The sequence below is a fragment of the Capricornis sumatraensis genome, chromosome 10 (genome assembly GCF_032405125.1).
Source record: "Capricornis sumatraensis isolate serow.1 chromosome 10, serow.2, whole genome shotgun sequence".
NCBI lineage: Eukaryota > Metazoa > Chordata > Mammalia > Artiodactyla > Bovidae > Capricornis > Capricornis sumatraensis.
Genome location: NC_091078.1, coordinates 25,975,451 through 25,995,077, shown reverse-complemented (window position 1 = coordinate 25,995,077; position 19,627 = coordinate 25,975,451). Strand labels below are relative to the sequence as shown.

At 40.4% G+C, this 19,627-nt stretch overlaps 1 pseudogene; it reads right to left on the bottom strand.

Moving 5' to 3' along the window:
- LOC138087331 (nicotinamide/nicotinic acid mononucleotide adenylyltransferase 1-like) overlaps window positions 1-14,901 on the bottom strand; it is a 154,871-nt pseudogene extending 139,970 nt beyond the window's left edge.
- Between the last annotated feature and the right edge of the window lie 4,726 nt (window positions 14,902-19,627).

Genomic DNA, 19,627 nt, shown 5'->3' with positions numbered 1-19,627 from the left:
TGCCATTCCTCACTAAGAGGAATCAGGGATTCTCAGAGAAATGTCTGATTTCAGGGACAGGATAGGATAGGGGCAAAAGAGCCTGGGATATTTTTCTGTGCCAGAAAGTAAGAAGATGCTTAAACCAATGATGAGGACATGTTACAAAGGCACAAGAACCAATTTGAATGGGCTCCTGCTGACCAAATCTGGGACAGTCTGAGCATTGGTGTCCCAGCATCAATCATGAATTTTAAGCCAGTGAATAAATAAAATTAATATATCCATTCCCAAAACACATAGATAATAGTGGTAATTTATAACGATAGATCGATAGCTAGGTGGGCATGAAAAGTGAGGTCTTCTGCTTATAGTAGAATGCAGAAGACCAAATAGTAGACACAAATGTGGTGCTGGAGTTCGACAATTATCCTTTTGCAGCTTTGATTAAAATCAAAGCAAGAGGGAATTGTCATTGAATGTTAACTTTTGGGAGAAAATTTTGATGACATAGGAACATTTGCATAGTCCTATTAGTTGCAAGAGAGAGAAAAAGTAATTATATAATGAATTTTAAGGGGGGTGGTGGTGGTAAATGCATTCTTCAAAAGATATCAGTCTTGTGAATTCCCTGGAAGTCCAGTGCTTAGGACTCTGAGCTTCCACTGCAGGGGGCTTGGATTCAAGACTTGATCAGGGACTGAGATTTCACATGCTGCACATAGTGCAGAGAAAAAAAAAATTGGTATCATAAAAGACAAAGAATATTTGTGTGATTTGCTCCAGATTAATGGAAGTTAGAGAGACTTGACAACTAAATATAATACCTAACCCTAGAATAGATCCACAGGAAAGGAAAAAATGCTACAAAATGACATTACTAGATTACAGATAACATTTGAATATGGATATGTGAATTTAAGACATAAATGGCCATCTTTCAGTCAGTTTTATGAAATACACACTGAAGGATTTAGGTGTAAAGGGCCGTAATATTTGCAGGATGCCTTTAAACAGTTCAGGAAAACAAGAGAGACAGAAAACAGAAACAGTGACAGAGATAGATATTGAGGAGCAGAGAGGACAAAGCAAATAGCATAATGTTGTATAAATGAAAGGTCTAGGAGTGTTCCTTATAATGCTCTTAACTTTTGCAACTTTTTGTAAGTTTGAAACTGTTTCCAAATAAAAAGCTTAACAAGAGAAAAATTGTGATAATCTGTAGCTCTAAGAACAAAGGAATAAGAGGAAATGATTCCATGGGATACTGTATTGTTGTCTTCTAATTATCATTGCAAATCAATTTTCCTGCTTACTTATTTGAACATAAAAGTTTTTGAAAAATATTTGAAGAACACTTACTTGGAAGTGTCATTTTTAAATGTTGTAAGCCTCTGCTGGGCCCTGAGTGTCTTATACTAAGTGGCATAGAGTCTTGGAAACACTCAATAGATCGTCTGGCTTGCAACTAAAACTCCTTAGCCCAAGGAACGTTGACCCCACCCACATTTATCAGTGTCAAACCCCAGATCTCGGCCACCTCTTCAAACTCTTCTTAGGTTTCAAGAACAACACCATCTTCCCCCTCAATATATTTTTAGAATTTTCCCTAAGTACAAACCTGTAATAACAAAGGAAAACAGAAAATAATTATACATTTTATCTCCTCACCTCCCCTTCCCAGGAAATGTGCTTCAACTTAATTTAAACCACTTACATCAGGAGAGAGTATTTCCTGAGTAGTCACGTTGTAGAAATGTGAGGTCAGTATTTACCTAAGATGAAAGCAAAAACATTTTTTAATAGCTAGTAAAGATGAACTTGAAATTTTTTTTAATGTCTGGAAGTATTTATTGCACAAAAGACAGATGTGGAATCCAAAATACAGTATTTTATTCTAGATAATCAAAATGTTCTAAAGAAGCCGTGAGAATGTATTCTAGTAAGCTGAGCTCTTGCTATGCCAGTTGGCCCATTGCATGAAAATCTCCTCGAAAGCTGGTCACTGAAGACACCTAGAGGATACATGCATAAACTGCATGGTGACAGGATAGTAAATATTCTGTTTACACAGTGTTTATTCAGGATGCCTGGTGGGAGGAGGAAGCGTTCTGGTAATGAACGCTGCGAAATCAGATCCTCAGCACATACCAGCATAATTTTTTCACTATGCTTAATGAGTTACCTTAGCTCCATAAGATTATGTTAAGCGACATTCCTGATACAATAGATAAGAATGAATGTCATCGGCTAAAAAAGAAAAATCATTGAAAATCTCTATTGTGGTTGATCATAGTCAAGGAAGGCAGAAAATCTTTGCTGCGTTTATTCTGACGCCTTATTGTCCTTTCCTATTACTTAATGGTACCTGTACCTATGGATTATGTAAACTTTAAAAAGTTGTTTTAGGGAGACACAGTGGTTAGGACGCATGCTTCCACTGCAGGGCCACAGGTTTGATCCCCAGTCTGAGAAGTAAGGTAGCGCTAATGGTAAAGAACTCACCTGCCAATTCAGCAGGCACAAGAAACATGGGTTGGATCCCTGTTGGAGGGAAGATCCCCTGGTGTGGGAAATGGCAGCTCACTCCAGTATTCTTGCCTGGAGAATCCCAAGACACAGGAGCCGGGTGGGCTATAACCCATGGTGTCACACAGATTCAGACACAACTAAAGCAAAGCATTCTAGGAAGTAAAATCCCACAAGCCATGCTGCATGGCAAAAAAAAAAAAACACAGTTATTTTAATGCCATTGAAAATTCTCCTTTGCCTTAACCAAAAGCCTCAGATTTGTCTGCCCTTAGTTAGAAAGAAGAGGTGACCTATCTTACTCTCTTTGGCCCATTTGCCCCCCAGTATTCTTTCCAGTTTGTAGCTGGCTAATGGAGACAGTGCTTTACTGCCTTAGGATCCTGGACTTGCACAGTCTGGGTGTGTAGCAACATGCACTTCTAGCAAATGTACTAGTCTGTTTAATGTATAGCTACAACTATAACAAGAACAACTGTTTTTAACACAAAATCCCATGGCCCAGAGAGAAATCTAAATATTTCAAGCAATATTTATTACAAGAATGCACGCTGTGTCTAGCACTCTTTTGAGAAAGATTGTAAAGTAACCAAGGCCCTTCTGTGAAGGTATTTTAAGAGAAATTTTCTTTTTTCCTTTGTTGCAGAGAGATTAGAATATCGATCAAGGATATTACTTCAGGAACATCTGCTTTATTGTCCCAATTATTGATTTAAAATACTTGAGCTTTCTGCCTAAATTTCTTCTCTGTTTTTAGGATAGGGATCAGGGGACAGGAAGAAGTTGCTTACCAGTGTCTGGAAGCACTTAGCAATAACAAACTTGAGTATGAGGCTGCATTTTTATGTCCAGACAGGGTGTGGTTGGACATAGACTTGGAACTGAGGGAAAAGTGCATTTGGCAATTTTCAATTCTTTTTCAAAGAGGTAAACAATGAATAGATTTGTTCATTCCACCAAAATCAGGAGGATATTTGCTAATACACATGGGGATGGCATTATTGTTTGATCTTTATTGAGCACCTACATAAAAAAGAACTGAATGATATGAATAATTTTGAAGTCTTTACATAATGTGTTTCGGTCTTGGGCTTGAATGATACAATTCATTAAAATACATGTGAAAAATACGCACAATCAAATGTTTTTGGATGGTTGATTAAGTGCAGATGCTATTAAGAGATTCTGAACTAAAGTGAACTAAGTGACCATTGCTGGAATAGTTAATATAAAAATAGGAATCCAGAAGACTTGTAAAGGTAGAAGAAACAAGGGCCCAATTTTAAAAGAAATAAAACTAATAAAAACTTCTGTCTCTTAGTATCTTGCATGCCTAGAATATCTAGGATCATGGATACTATTTTTTTGTTTTAAGTAGTCTAATGGATTTTCTCAACTTGAATTTTATTCCTAAATACATAATACACATGAGTTCAAATTTGGGGTAGAAGAATAAGATATACTATAAAAAGTTTTCCTCCCACTCCGTTTCTTAGCAACCAGTTTCCTGACTCAGAAGCAACTGTTATGTTTTTTAATGTACTCTTTTCTTTATTTTATACATATAAATACATAGACACACACATCTTCTTTCCCTTGATTTTTACACTTGCATCAGCATTCTAAACATTGCATTCTGTACCTTGCTTTTTCCATTAAATATATATTTGAAAGCACGAGGTACATAGAACTCTCTTTTTGTAGCTTTATAGTATTCCATTGTATGGATGTACTTTAATTTATCCAGTGAGCCCTTAATCCTGAATATTCAGGTTGTTTCCAAATCTTATTTTCATCCCTTGTTGTTACAAAAATGGTACAGTGAGTAACCTTGTGTATTAAAGTGAAAGTATAGTCACTCAGTCGTGTCTGACCCTGTGACCCCATGGACTGTAGCCTACCAGGTTCCTCTGTCCATGGGATTATCCAGGCAAGAATAATGGAGTGGGTTGCCATTTCCTTCTCCAGGAGATCTTCCCAACCCAGGGATTGAACCTGGGTCTCCTGCATTGTAGGCAAATGCTTTACTGTCTGAGCCTCCAGGGAACCTTGTGTATACCCATATGCAAACTATAGAATGGGACTTCCCTGGTGGTGCAGCGGTTAAGATTCCATGCTTCCACTGCAGGGGGCACAGGTTTGATCCCTGGTTGGAGAACTGAGATCCCGCATGCCACACAGTGCAGCCAAACAGAAAACAAAAAAGTATAGACCTACATTTACAGAATACATTCCTTGAAGTGAGATTCTGGATCAAGAGCTTGGGAACTTACACTTTTGGTAGAAGCTGCTAAAGTTCCCCCAAAGAGGTTATACCATTTATATTGAACCAGCAGGAATTGTCTGTTTCCTCACCTTCTCCAACATGGACTTTTAAAAAATATACCTCCTTCTTGCTGAGCCTTAACATGGTAGTTTCTGTAATTTCCCCATTCTGGGTCTAGTCTGCAAAAATCCCACTACATTTAAACGTAGACCCTCTGCAGTCATCTTTCACTGTCTACACCACTCCCCACAGCTCACAGACCCTACTTACCACTTCTCTGCCCTGGTTTGCATCATTTCCTCTGCTGGAAGGTCTTTTCCCATCAATACGTCCTTCCAAACAATCACCTTTCAAAACCAAGTTCTACCTTCATCTCCCCCATGAAATCCTTCTCAGTTACTGACCTCTTCTCCTTGAAGGGCTTTTCCACAGGTTTGCCAAAAAAGGGTTGCAGGCAAATAGAACTATTGACCTCCCCCGCCCCAGCCCCACCCTCCCCACCCCTCCTTGGCTCTTAGGACCTGCAGACTCTGGCTTGGTCCTTTGGCCAGGTCTACATTGTTAGTTTACCCAGGAGTTCACACAGAATTGTCATTTTCTATGACATGAAAAATGAAGGTTTGTAGGTGTTCTGTATTCTTACAGGTTTTTTAAATCTTTTGTTCTGTGGCAATACTAGATTTTGGACCCATGTCCTCTGGCTCTGAAGTTCATTCAAAGCATTTCTACAGTATACTAGCTCTTTTTAGCAGGTGCTGGTGGTATAGTTGCCACTTTGGCCTTGGCTGAGCCTAGAGACATCATTTCAGAGATCCCAAGGCAAAAAGGAGGAAACCAACAGAAGAATTATGGCAGGGATTCTGGTAGATAGTACACACATACTTCATTCAAATTTTTTAAAAAAAATGTCCTTTTAGGTGAACCACAGTCCCAAGTCTCAGTGAGCAGAGTGTATTTGTGTGTTGATTAAGAAAAAGTACTTCCCCAGGCGGAAGAAGCCCATGCTAGGGCATATTTGGCAAGTGAAGCAAAGACTGGATTTCAACTCCCACAGAATCCCTCAACTGAGGGCCCTTCACACTTACAGCTATGTATGGTGGCTCCAAATTAAGAACAAGAGAACGAGACAACACAATTATTATGTAGCTCAATACTGATTCTTACAGAACTGTATTGGCAGATTAGATCAAAGATCTAGATGATTTAAAATGAGGTAATATATATATATATAATCTGAAACTTGCTTGCCCCATCAGCCTATAAACTTAAACAGAGGTCGAAATTAATTTTGGTGTCCAAATGGCCATGCCTCTAAATACAACCATCCAGTCCCTATCTATTCAAACAGCACTCACCTGCTCACAACACAAGTAATTTTGAAAATCCCCAAAGGGGAGCCTCACAAGTGCCTACAACCCAGCTGGTAGTTCTAGGTACCAGCTCCTTCTCCAGCTCCAACTTGCAAGCATCACTGGCTGCTTCTAAAACTGCAGAAGCCTTGCCAGGCATTTTTGGAAGCCACCAAAGCCACTGTCTCTCAGGATGCCAGAGGAGCACTGAGAGGGATACGGAGTGAAGGAGAATGTCTCCTCTTCCATTCCATGCCACATCTTCTCACCTGAGCCCCACACAGCTCTGTCTGCATCCAGAATCTGCTAAATCTCTCACTAAAGTTGTTCAGCCCATGATCAGAATTTCATTTAGCCTTTCTGTCAGTATCTGATCATCAATTCTTAAACAAGTGAGACTCAAATTCAATATAAGGGGCAAACAGGAAGCAGGCACTATCACCATCCTCTTCATTCATTCAGCCATTCACTCACCCATCCATGCATCCATCCATCCACCCACCCATCGTCCATCCACCCATCCATCCATCTGATTGCCAGTGAATGAGGCCAGTTCTGTGCCTGACACTATTCTAGACACTGAGTAAAACATACATAAGGCAAATAAAGTTACTACTCCTACAAGAATTGCATTTTAGAGCAGGTAAGCAGAGAACAATTAAACCAATCAGTTAACATGAAGCTATTAGCTAGTGATAGTTGCTATGAAGAAAATAAAACAACATGATGCAATAGGAAGAGAAACTGGGAAGCTACTTTGGACAAACTTAGTATTTTTTAATCTTATAAAACCCAATAGCCTCTATTCACAACAAATAGAAGTGTTTATGATTCTAAAATGAAATTAATAGATGAGACAATCTACCTCACACATAATTTATATAACATTGACTGGTTAATGTTATTTTTAAAAGTTTCAGCCTTACAAGTAGTAATTCATAACATCATGTAAATTTTTAGGACTGATGTCAACTTAGGAAAACCTCTATCAAGTTTTTTTCACATGCTGTAAGATATTAGGGCGCTTTAAGTTTTCTTCTGCGACAGACACCTCAGACATGTTTTTTGAGTTGACCAGATTCATTAACCAGTTGTCATCAATGTCATTGTAGTGTCATATTAAAAGTTTTATGTTAGTTTCATCAGTATCAGTTTTTCCATGTAAATTAGCAAGAAATTGAAATCTTTTCCCACCAAACAGTCCACAAGTTTATTCATTGCTTCCAGTCAAAGCATATCTTTCTTCTAATAAGTAACTGCTTTTGGTATGATCATCTGGCTTTTTGTTACAATTTACTTCTCAGTTTCAGAATAATTTAATTTATCACTTTTGTTTCCTTTTGTTTCACATTCCATTATCTTTCCTCCGTTATTTAATATGTAAACAAATTTTAAATGACATAAGAAATACCCTTCATATAAGTCCAGATCAGAAGTCTATAAGTTCTCACTTGCTTTTTTGAAGTATTCCAAATTACTTTTCCAAATTGCAATTAAAACAACATAGTCTAATTTCACCAACTTTTGAATAAACTTCTTGCATCTGGTTTTGTTAGGCTTTCTGAGTCCTTGAAGAATATGTTTTGGAGTCATCAAAACATTGTTGTATCCATATTGCAAGGCTTAGAACATCTTTAAAACAGGCAGATCATCTCATTATATTTAGCTTTCTTAAAGAAAAGTCCAAGTTGGCATGTTTGTTTCAAATGCTCCATATGTGAGAGAAACCCAAAAGGGAAATATAACTGTTACAAAATGCTGAAATAGTCACTAACTTCAGGTTATATTATGGAAGATTTTTCTCTACCAAAATTAAGAAAACTAGATGTGATTAACATTGTAAAAGAATGCTGGTAGCCTTTGCTCTCATCTTTCCTAACAGTTATGTGATAGCATAACTGACCATGAACACTGTTCAATGGAAAATCGCATTTATTGAATAAAGGCACAAATAGGTGGTTTTCAGTTAGAGAAAAGTTAAAAATTGTTCACAGATGTTTCTGTTGTTAATGTAGAATACGATAATCACCATCTGATCAGCGTTCATCACTCCAGTATAGACTCTAACTAATGGATATTAGATATCTGTCTTATTTCACTACTTAATTTTGAATACTTTTCATTATTTTGATTAATTTTAATGTGATTTCAGATAAGTCACATTTGTTCTTTTATTTTGACATTTTTTTCCAAGTCCTTATGCAAAAAAAGAATAGAATTTAGCAATCAGATCAATGATTTCCATGAAATTGCCTTTCTTTAAAGACCACAATTTTTTCCCTGTGATCTCTGAAGCCATTTTTATTTAAAAATTTAATAGCTGCTGCTAAACTTCATGGGATTTCAAGATAATTCAGAATGTTTTTCCTGTTTACTTTTTTAAAAATTGGCCTAGTGCATTTTTATTAGACTTCCATGTATTTCAAGTAAACATGGCCTACTGGTGTTCTGTGGAATGTACTTGGCTTTTGAAACTTCTTAATATATTTATCCAGTCCAAAAAGCCATCTGATGTAATGTCTATCTTGTTGAAAACAATTTACAAACAAAATTATAAATACAACCTTTAGTTTTCAAAGAGGCTACTCAGATTCTCATAGCCGTTGGATCATTTAAAAATATTTTGTAAATGTATCTGTTTGAGAAGTGTATGTTTTGCCATGATCTCTTTAATTCTCTGTTGATATAATTAGTAGGTCAAAATTGGGGGCAGGATGAACTCTTTGATTATTCAATATTGAATGAAATTATTGCTCCTTAAATAGGCCACAGTGAAAGATTATGGCAATTATCAAAATCAGTGAATTCATCAAAGTGAGGTACCTTCTGACCTTCTTTGGTTCTACTGAATATACATAGATTTTCCTTTCATTTTTCTTCTTCTGTCTTCTATTTCTTGTTTAAAAGTGCCTTGATTCCTATAATCACTTTAGATACTTCTGTTGGCTGTCATGAATCTTTTCCCTAATCTTCATGATTTTGATTACAAGAGTGTTTAGTTTCTGTTATGATGTAATAAATATTTTTGGCATTTTCAAGCTTCTATGTATCTTCTTCATGTTTTTAGATTCCATAAGGATTCCTCCTCATCATTATAGTTAAACAGTGAAATGATCATTAATACAAAAACAATCTAAAATTAGGATATTAAGCATCAGTTCAGTTCAGTTCAGTCACTCAGTCGTGTCTGACTCTTTGCGACCCCATGAATCGCAGCAGGCCAGGCCTCCCTGTCCATCACCAACTCCCGGAGTTCACCCAGACTCAACGTCCATCAAGTCAGTGATGCCATCCAGCCATCTCATCTTCTGTCGTCCCCTTCTCCTCCTGCCCCCAATCCCTCCCAGCATCACAGTCTTTTCCAATGAGTCAACTCTTCTCATGAGGTGGCCAAAGTACTGGAGTTTCAGTTTTAGCATCATTCCTTCCAAAGAAATCCCCAGGCTGATCTCCTTCAGAATGGACTGGTTGGATCTACACAGGAGCAATTCCAATGTGTTTTAAATTGCTGCTACATTGTGTAGAACAGAGTAGTTGTGAAGTCAAACTCCTTTTAGTCTGATACATTGACTTGCTGATGAAAAAGTGTAGGAGTTTTGGGTCTGGAACACTAGTTTCTTCAGATCATTTGACTCTCTTGGCATCAATTTTGGTGCCATCTCATCTGGAACCACCAGATTTTGAAGGACAAGATGTAGCAATTGTACTAAAATGCAATCCAGTGAAGTCAGGATGCATAAAACGTGCAACTTCACATGTGTGTTTTCACTGTAGTAGATCAGGTTCCTACCCTACAAACACAGGAATTCTGATAAATTCTTTTTTTTGTTTCACCTCACCACATGGCATGTGCGATCTTAGTCCACAGGCCAGGGATCAAACTCAGGTCCCCTGCTTTGGAAGCAGAGAGTCTTAACCATTGGACTGCCAGGGAAGTTCCAAAAGCACAGTGCTTTTTTAAAAAGTTGTATGTATTCATTTCCGGCTGCAAATAGGGTCTCCGTTGCCACATGTGGGCTGTCTCCAGTTGTGGTGAGTACCGGCTGCTCCTCATTGTGCTGCTTGGGTTTCTCACTGTGGTGGCTTCCGTGGTCGTGGAGCACAGGCTCTAGGCATGAGGGTTTCAGCAGTTGTAGCTCACCGGCTTAGTTGCCCCACAGTGTGTGGGATCTTCTCGGACCAGGGATCGAACCCATGACCCCTGCATTTGGCAGACAGATTCTTAACCACAGGACCACCAGGGAAGTCCCAGCACAGTGCTTTTTTAATGTATATGGAACTGAGGAGAACACTGTAGGGCCACTCAGGAACAAAACCAAGCACTTAATGATTAGGACAATAGAGTCACAGACTCCGTGTCTGACGCACATCCTTGAGTTGTTTTACGCCAGAGGAAAGACGTTAACTGCGCAATGACCAGACTGCAGTCGTGACATAAACTGCTTCATCTTGAGCAGTACTAAGTCTGTGGCTGGCACAGTTCTAAGAACTGGCCTCAAGCGATTGGGATTAATTTATTGCTCATAATAGTTGAGGGGCATCAAAATAATTGTAGCTTGCTTTGCCCTATTTGTAAGGGGGCAACTAAAATTGTCAGCAAAGAGATGCTACTCAATGGATTCAATGGATGTGAATTTGAGCAAACTCCAGGAGACAGTGAAGGACAGAGGAACCTGGCAGGCTGCAGTCCACGGAGTCGCTAAGAGTCGGACATGACTTAGCGACTGAACAACAGCATGTTGACATTTCCTCTCTAAGAATATGGTGCCCTATGTCAGCATGAAAAAGTTATAGAAGATGAACCTTCACCTCTAATCCCATAGAAATAAAATTATGTTGGACAGTAGGGAATTGAAAGCAACTCTTTTGCTCTCTCTTGTTTGCCCATTTCTGTTCTTTACTAATCTTGAAAAAACCTAATTGTAGGAATAATATCACTAAACAATTTAAATTAAATCTTGACATGCTCTCTGAAGGACCTAAGCTGCTCCATTTTGTTAAAGAAGACTCCATTTTGTAAAAATTCCCAGAAAAGAGCTTTTTGGAAATCCCTTAACCTCACCCCACCACCCTGGGACCAGTCAGAACCCATGGCAAGCCCGGGAAATGGGAACCAATCAGAACCCAACACCTAACCCTTCCACAGAAGGTAACCAGTTAGACGTCTCCTAACCTGGAAACTCCCGTTTTTCAAATTTTTCGCGTGAGAATACCCTATATAAACAATGAAACCCAGAGCTCGGGGCTCCTCCCTATAGCTGCTGCGTCGGTATCGGTGGGAGCCCCAGCTCGAGCTTGGTAATAAAAACTCTCATGCTTTTGTGTCGGATATCGGCTCCCTGGTGGTCATTGGGAGATTTCGCGACTTGGGCATAACACTTTCCTCAATGTACCTATGCCTTGCCTATCTTGTTGATTCTTCTCCTAGATAAAAAGAAGTACAAGTGAAGAATTAAGTAGTTAAAAAATGATTATCTCTTTACTGTCTATAGTCCCATAGCAATCCTATAGGCAGATCTCACAGGCCAGAAAACATCTGGAGAGTTAGTCAAACCTGCATGCAATGGAGAATGACTCAGAATCCAACCTCCTGCATCGATGATTCACTAAGATCCCCCTGCACACACACTCGCTCTGCCAGCCACCGTTTCCTTTTAAAAACTGTCATAACTGAGCAGAAACTTTGAGTTGATCTTAGGACATGAGTCCACTGTCTCTCCAGATTGCTGGCTTATCTGCCTGTGGTCCGTCTCAGAAGGCAAGAGAGGCCCCAAAATACAGCACGGTTAGTTTTTATGTTCTTGGTAGTTTCATAGGCTAATGAGTGGGAGGATTATTCTAACTCTTTTGGGGAAAGGGCAGAGATTTCCAGGAATTGAGCTACTTGCCCACCTTTTGGTCTTTATGGTTGGCCTTGAAATTGTCATGGTGGCTGTGGGTGTATCATTTAACTTACTGATGTATTACAGTGAGTGTATACTGAGGCTGAAGGTCTAGTGGCAGCCGACGTCTGCTGTCTTGGACCTATTTGGTTCTAATCAGTTTATGTTGTGTCCCTGGACTATGGCATTCTTTAAATTTGCGCCCTGACCCCTTCCTTCCTGTTCCAGTTTTGCTGGAAGTAACAGAAGCCACCTTGTTGTTGTTCAGGCCCTAAGTCATCTCAAATTCTTTGTGATCTCACGGATCACAGCACACCAGGCTCCTCTGCCCTCTACTGTATTCCAGAATTGTTCAAATTAATGTCCATTGAGTCGTTGATGCTATCTAACCATCTCATCCTCTGTTGCCCCCTTCTCCTTCTGCTTTCAATCTTTCCCAGCATCGGGATTTTTTCCAATGAGTCAGCTCTTCATATCAGGTGACCAAAGTATCTGAGCTTCACTTTCAGCATCTGTCTTTTCAATGAATATTCAGGGTTGATTTCCTTTAGGATTGACTAGTTTGATCTCCTTGCAGTCCAGGGGACTTTCAAGAGTCCAGTACCACAATTCAAAAGCATTAATTCTTCCGTGTTCAGGCTTCTTTATGGTCTAACCCTCATATCTGTACATGTCTGCTGGGAAAATGATAGCTTTGACCATATGGATCTTTGTCATCAAAGTGATGTCTCTGCTTTTTAAGACACTCTCTAGGTTTGTCATAGCTTTCCTTCCAAAAAGCAAATATCTTTTAATTTCATGGCTGCAGTTACTGTTTGCAATGACTTTGGAGTCCCAGAAAATAAAATCTGTCACTGTTTCCACTTTTTCCCACTCTATTTGCCATGAAGTTTTTGGACTGGATGCCAAGATCTTAGTTTTTTAAATGCTGAATTTCAAGCCAGTTTTTTCACTCTCCTCTTCCACCCTCATCAAGAGGGTCTTTAGTTCCTCTTCACTTTTTGTCATGAGAGTGGTATCATCTGCATATCTGAGATTGTTGATATTTCTCCCAGTGATCTTGATTCCAGCCTGTGATTCATCCAGCTCAGTGTTTCTCATGATATACTCTGCATAGAAGTTAAATAAGCAGGGTGACAATATACCACCTTTACATACTCCTTTCCCAATTTTGAACCAGTCCACTGTTCCATGTCCATTTCTAACTGTTGCTTCTTGATCCACATACAGGTTTCTCAGAAGACAGGTCAGGTGGTCTGGTATTCCCATCTCTAGAAGAATTTTCCACAGTTTGTTGTGATCCACATAGTCAAAGGCTTTAGTGTAGTCAATGAAGCAGAAGTAGATGTGTTTCTAGAACTCCTTTGATTTCTTGATGATCCAAAGAATGTTGGCAATTTGATCACTGGTTCTGCTGCCTCTTCAAAATCCATCTTGTACATCTGGAAGTTCTTGGTTCATGTACTGCTGATGCCAAGCTTGAAGGATTTTGAGCATAACCTTGCTAGCATGTGACATGAGTGCAATTGTGCAGTAGTTTGAACATCCTTTGGCATTGCCATTCTTAGGGATTGAGATGAAAACTGACCTTTTCCAGTCCTATGGCCACTGCTGAGTATTCCAAATTTGCTGGCATATTGAGTGCAGCACTTTCACAGCGTCGTCTTTCAGGATTTGAAATAGCTCAGCTGGAATTCCGTCACTTTCACTAGCTTTGTTTGTAGTAACGCTTTCTAAGACCCACTTGACTTCATACTTCTGGATGTCTGGCTCTAGGTGAGCGACTACATCATCATGGTTATCCAGGTCATTAGACCTTTTTTGTACAGTTCTTTTGTGTATTCTTGCCACTTCTTCTTCAGCATTACTGGTTGGGGCATAGACTTGGACTACTGTGATATTGAATGGTTTGCCTTGGAAACGAACAGAGATCATTCTGTCGTTTTTGAGATTGCATCCAAGTACTGCATTTTGGACTCTTTTGTTGACCATGATGGCTACTCCATTTCTTCTGAGGGATTCCTGCCCTTAGTAGTAGATATAATGATCATCTGAGTTAAATTCACCCATTCCAGTCCATTTTAGTTCGCTGATTCCTAGAATGTCGACGTTCACTCTTGCCATCTCCTGTTTGACCACTTCCAATTTGCCTTGATTCATAGACCTGGCATTCCAGGTTCCTATGCAATATTGCTCTTTACAGCATCGGACCTTGCTTCTGTCACCAGTCACATTCACAGCTGGGTATTGTTTTTGCTTTGGCTCCATCCCTTCATTCTTTCTGGAGTTATTTCTCCACTGACCTCCAGTAGCATATTGGGCACCTATTGACCTGGGGAGTACCTCTTTCAGTATCCTACCATTTTGCCTTTTCATACTGTTCATGGGGTTCTCAAGGCAAGAATACTGAAGTGCTTTGCCATTCCCTTCTCCACTGGACCACATTCTGTCAGACCTCTCCACCATGACCCGCCCATCATGGTTGCCCTGCAGGCATGGCTTAGTTTCATTGAGTTAGACAAGGCTGTGGTCCTAGTGTGATTAGATTGACTAGTTTTCTGTGAGTATGGTTTCAGTGTGTCTGCCCTCTGATGCCCTCTTGCAACACCTACCATCTTACTTGGGTTTCTCTTACCTTGGGCGTGGGGTATCTCTTCATGGCTGCTCCAGCAAAGTGCAGCCGCTGCTCCTTACCTTGGATGAGGGGTATCTCCTCCCACTGCCCTTCCTGACCTTCAAGGTGGGATGGCTCCTCTAGGCCCTCTTGTGCCTGCACAGCCACCACTCCCTGGGCGTGGAGTTGCTCCTCCCAGTCACCGCCCTGGCCTCGGGCATGGGGTTGCTCCTCCCGGCTGCTGTCCCTGGCCTCCAACGTGGGGTAGCTCCTCTCAGCCATCGCCCATGGCCTCGGATGCGGGGTAGCTTTCGGCTAGTAATCCAAGTCTATGCCCCAGCCACTAATGCTGAAGAAGCTGAAGTTGAACAGTTCTATGAAGACCTACAAGACCTTTTAGACTAACACCCAAAGAAGATGTCCTTTTCATTATAGGGGACTGGAATGCAAAAGTAGGAAGTCAAGAAACACCTGGAGTAACAGGCAAATTTGGCCTTGGAATGTGGAATGAAGCAGGGCAAAGACTAATAGAGTTTTGCCAAGAAAATGCACTGGTCATAGCAAATACCCTCTTCCAACAACACAAGAGAAGACTCTACACATGGACATCACCAGATGGTCAACACCGAAATCAGATTGATTATATTCTTTGCAGCCAAAGATGGAGAAGCTCAATACAGTCAACAAAAACAAGCCCAGGAGCTGACTGTGGCTCAGATCATGAACTCCTTATTACCAAATTCAGACTTAAATTGAAGAAAGCAGGGAAAACTGCTAGACTGTTCAGGTATGACCTAAATCAAATCCCTTATGATTATACAGTGGAAGTGAGAAATAGATTGAAGGGCCTAATTCTGATAGATAGAGTGCCTGATGAACTATGGAATGAGGTTCGTGACATTGTACAGGAGACAGGGATCAAGACCATCCCCATGGAAAAGAAATGCAAAAAAGCAAAATGGCTGTCTGGGGAGGCCTTACAAATAGCTGTGAAAAGAACAGAAGCAAAAAGCCAAGGAGAAAAGGAAAGATATAAGCATCTGAATGCAGAATTCCAAAGAATAGCAAGAAGAGATAAGAAAGCCTTCTTCAGCGATCAATGCAAAGAAATAGAGGAAAAGAACAGAATGGGAAAGACTAGAGATCTCTTCAAGAAAATTAGAGATACCAAGGGAACATTTCATGCAAAGATGGGCTCAATAGAGGACAGAAATGGTACGGACCTAACAGAAGCAGAAGAGATTAAGAAGAGGTGGCAAGAATACACAGAAGAACTGTACAAAAAAGATCTTCAAAACCCAGATAACCACGATGGTGTGATCACTCATCTAGAGCCAGACATCCTGGAATGTGAAGTCACGTGGGCCTTAGAAATCATCACTATGAACAAAGCTAGTGGAGGTGATGGAATTCCAGTAGAGCTATTTCAAATCCTGAAAGATGATGCTGTGAAAGTGCTGAGCTCAATATGCCAGCCAATTTGGAAAACTCAGCAGTGGCCACAGGACTGGAAAAGGTCAGTTTCATTCTAATCCCAAAGAAAGGCAATGCCAAAGAATGCTCAAACTACCGCACAATTGCACTCATCTCACATGCTAGTAAAGTAATGCTCAAAATTCTCCAAGCCAGGCTTCAGCAATACATGAACCGTGAACTTCCAGATGTTCAAGCTGGTTTTAGGAAAGGCAGAGGAAACAGAGATCAAATTGCCTACATCCGCTGGATCATGGAAAAAGCAAAAGAGTTCCAGAAAAACATCTATTTCTGCTTTATTGACTATGCCAAAGCCTTTGACTGTGTGGATCACAATAAACTGTGGAAAATTCTGAAAGAGAAGGGAATTTCAGACCACCTGACCTGCCTCTTGAGAAATCTGTATGCAGGTCAGGAAGCAACAGTTAGAACTGGACATGGAACAACAGACTGGTTCCAAATAGGAAAAGGAGTACATCAAGGCTGTATATTGTCACCCTGCTTATTCAACTTATATGCAGAGTACATCATGAGAAACGCTGGACTGGAAGAAACACAAGCTGGAATCAAGATTGCTGGGAGAAAAATCAATAACCTCAGATATGCAGATGACACCACCCTTAGGACAGAAAGTGAAGAGAAACTAAAAATCCTCTTGATGAAAGTGAAAGAGGAGAGTGAAAAAGTTGCCTTAAAGCTCAACATTCAGAAAACGAAGATCATGGCATTTTATGGATGTGAGAGTTGGACTGTGAAGAAGGCTGAGCGCCGAAGAATTGATGCTTTTGGACTGTGGTGTTGGAGAAGACTCTTGAGAGTCCCTTGGACTGCAAGGAGATCCAACCAGTCCATCCTAAAGGAGATCAGTCCTGGGATTTCTTTGGAAGGAATGATGCTAAAGCTGAAACTCCAGTACTTTCGCCACCTCATGAGAAGAGTTGACTCATTAGAAAAGACTCTGATGCTGGGAGGGATTGGGGGCAGGAGGAGAAGGGGACGACAGAAGATGAGATGGCTGAATAGCATCACTGACTTGATAGACGCGAGTCTGAGTGAACTCCGGGAGTTGGTGATGGACAGGGAGGCCTGGCGTGCTGCGATTCATGGAGTCGCAAAGAGTCGGACACGACTGAGCGACTGAACTGAACTGAACTGCCACTTCCTAATTTCTTTTGCTTCTGTTTGGTCTTTACCATTTTTGTTCTTTATCATGCCCATGCTGGCATGAAGTGTTCCCTTGGTATCTCTAATTTTCTTGAAGAGATTTCTAGCTTTACCCATTCTATTGTCTTTCTCTATTTCTTTGCATTATTCATTTAAAAGGGCTTTCTTATCTCTCGTTGCTATTCTCTGGAACTCTGCATTCAGTTGTGTATATCTTTCCCTTCTCCTTTGCCTTTTGCTGTCTTCTTTCCTCAGCTATTTGCAAAGCCTCCTCAGACTACTTTGCATTCCTTTGCTTTGGGATGGTTTGGGACACTGCCTTCTGTACAATGTTACTAACCTGTGTCCATAGTTCTTCAGGCACTCTGTCTACCAGCTCTAATCCCTTGAATCTGTTCATCACCTCCACTGTATAAGGGCTTCCCTGGTAGCTCAGACAGTCAAGAATGTGCCTGCAGTGCAGCAAATCCAGATTCAATCCCTGGGTCAGAAGATCCCCTGGAGAAGGAAATGGCAGCCCACTCCAGTTTTCTTGCCTGTAAAATCCCATGAACAGAGGAGCCTGCTGGGCTACAGTCCATGGGGGTTGTAAAGAGTCAGACATGACTGAGTAACTAAATCTTTCACTTTCACTATATATTCATAAGGTATTTGATTTAAGATTTGAATGGCCTAGTGCTTTTCCCTACTTTCAACTTAAGACTAAATTTTGCAATAAGGAGATCATGTTCTGAGCTGCAGTGAGCTCCAGGTCTTGTTTTTACTAACTGTATAGAGCTTCTCCATCTTTGGCTGCAAAGGACATAATCAATCTGATTTTTATACTGATCATTTAATGATGTCCATTTGTAGAATCATCTCTTGTGTTGTTGGAAAAGGGTGTTTGCTATAACTGCTATGTTCTCTTGACAAAACTGTTAGCCTTTGCCCTGATTCATTTTGTACTCCAAGGCCAATCTTGACTGTTATTCACAGTATCTCTTGACTTCCTACTTCTGCATTGCAATCCCCTATGGTGAAAAGCACATCACTTTTTTGGTGTTAGTTCTGGAAGGTATTGTAGGTCTTCATAGAGCCAGTCAACTTCAGTTTCTTTGGCATCAGTGGTTGGGGCATAGACTTGGATTTCCGTGATGTTGAATGGCTTGCCTTGGGAACAAACTGAGATCCTTCTGTCATTTTTGAGATTTCACCCAAGTACTCCATTTCAAACTCTTTTTTTCGTTGACTGTGAAGGCTGTTCCATTTCTTTTAAGGGATTCTTGCCCACAGTAGTAGATATAATGATCATATGAATTAAATTTGCCCATTCTCATCCATTTTAGTTCACTGATTCCAAAGATGTCAGTGTTCATTCTTGCCATCTCCTGCTTGACCACGTCCAATTTACCTTGATTCATGGACCTGACATTCCATGTTCCTATGCAATATTGTTCTTTACAGCATCAAACTTTACTTTCTCCACTAGACACATCCACAACTGAGCATCATTTCCGCTTTGGCCCACCTGCTTCATTCTTTCTGGAGCTATGAGTAATTGCCCTCTGCTCTTCCCCAGTGGCATACTGGACACCTTCCTACACCTTCCAGAAGGGGGCTCACCTTCTGGTATCATACCTTTTTGCCTTTTCATACTGTTCATGGGGTTCTCGTAGCAAGAATATTGGAGTAGATTGCCATTTGCTCCTCCCGAGGACCACAGTTTGTCAGAACTCTTCACTACAACCCGTCCATCCTGGGTAGCCCTGCACAGCATGGCTCACAGCTTCACTGGAGTTATGCCAGCTCCTTCACCATGACAAGGATTCTATCTATGAAGGTGCCACCTTATTGGAATAGGTTAAAGAGAGAATGAGAAGTTAGAAAAGTGAGATGAAATATTACAAAAAATGTGACTATGATCTTTTTGTACGGATACAGAAAGATTTCCAGGATATGTTGTTTGGTGAAAGGTAGAGATAGTGTGAATACTCTGGCACTACTGCTGTATGGTTCCTTGAGTGTATTTCTCCAAGCACCTACAAGATGTCTTCAGCAGTGGGAATCAGCCTTTGGAATTTTTAAAGCGTATCAATGTATTCCCTGGTGGCTCAGTTGGTAAAGGATGCCTGCAATGCAGGAAACTGGGTTTAATCCCTGAGTTGGGAAGATCCTCTGGAGAAGGGAATAGCAACCTACTTCAGTATCCTTGCCTGGAGAATTCCATGAACAGAGGATCCTGGTGTGCTGCAGTCCGTGCCATCACAGAGTCAGACACAACTGAGCGACTAAGCACACGCACACACACATGAAAGTATTATTTTTTAAGACATTATTTTTAAAGAAATGTTGCTATAATGGGAAGCAGTAAAGTGGCTGAAAGCTGAATGCT